Source organism: Typopeltis vanoorti, chromosome 14 (genome assembly GCF_054136105.1).
Source record: "Typopeltis vanoorti isolate ZY-2024b chromosome 14, IOZ_Tvanoo_1.0, whole genome shotgun sequence".
NCBI classification, from domain to species: Eukaryota; Metazoa; Arthropoda; class Arachnida; order Uropygi; family Thelyphonidae; genus Typopeltis; species Typopeltis vanoorti.
Window position 1 is genome coordinate 121090958 of NC_143562.1, and position 1501 is coordinate 121092458.

The following is a 1501-nucleotide window of genomic DNA, read 5'->3' on the forward strand; positions in this document are numbered from 1 at the left end:
TCAATTATCCTTTAGTTGTATTTGCATTATTTGCTGTATGAACTTTGAATGCTTCTTCAGCATGCGTGCTGAAATTCCGTGAACCCCTGTTGTCGAATTCTTATTTAGTTTATTTTTGCAACAGTTCTAGTATTTCCTCCTCATTAATGTACAGCTAAAGAGGCACGTGGCCTTTACTATCGAGGCTTTTATGGCCCGCGTAGTCTATACGTACGATAGTCTCTTCTTGGAGATGGTCCATGAGCTTCGCTCGATGAGCATTACCGTCTTGTAGGATAAATGTCTCTCATATCGCACGAGCATAGGGATCCAGGACCTCTTCTCTATAAGTTGCAGCATTCATCGTTCCGCTAGGGAACACCTACAGGTCGGTGCGTCCACCCAACGAGATGCCTCCCGAAACCATCCCGATATCCCCATCACAAGCGTCCCTTTCAAGGCTCTTAGCGGAATAACGTGTTTCTAGTTCTCTCCAGATCAGAGCAGGCCTGGAATCGCTTTGTAAAGCAAATCAGGACTTGTCTGTAAACAGTCCCGACCCTCGTTGGTCGATACTACCTGAATTCATTGGTTAAATAATGTCTTGCAACCATATCCAAGAGGTTTGCTATTTGTGACATTCTTGTCTTATCTCACCACAGACACGAAATGGCAAACCACTCCGAAACCCCCGCTCATCTGCATACACTGCTGACAGCGCCGCTTATTTGTATACGAATAACCACAGTCAGCATCACGTTTTACACGATGTACCTTTCTTATGTCCCTCCCCTCGAGATATCGCGATTCTTGTCTTTGTTCTTAATTTATGAAAAACCGTACTGCTTAGTTGGTCATAATTTCCTTCATACTAAGAAGGAATTTCTCCGGACTGATACCAAACAAATTCAAGTGCAGGCCGACCTTCCTGCGTAAATTCATTCTTCCATCAACTAACTTCCCACATCCAAAACCTTGAAACCATTCCTTCTACACAGCCAGCGCACCGGGATGTTGCGTATGTTTCTCGTTCTTCAACGATGTTCTTCATATGATAATTTGGTAGTACTTTGCCTCTCATTGTGCTGAATTTTTTAAAAATCTTTCCTTGCGCTTCTCTTTAATTTTAGTCTGATACTTTGTTCTATTTTCTTTATCAGTACTAACTTTTTTCTGTTCGGTGGAGGAAGCCTTCTTGTATTCACTTCGGCATGCAAAGCAGCTGTCATTGTTTGTTGCCGGCATTTGTTCTTTAGTTGTTTTTATTGCCGCAATCTCACAGCACTGAGTGAATTTGCAAACTGTATGCAAATTTATGTGAATTTGCAAATCGGCAAACTGTATCTTGCATTCGTTAGAATGTGACGTAAAACCTGTAATGTGTCGTGATTTAGCAAGCAGATTTCTTTGTTTTTTTACATCTTCCTGCTTTTGTCTAAGAAGTTTTTTAACCAGAACGTCAACCATTTCTCTCAGCATGTGTTTGAACCTGACGTTCTTTTTGTCTTTCTGAAGATCTGTG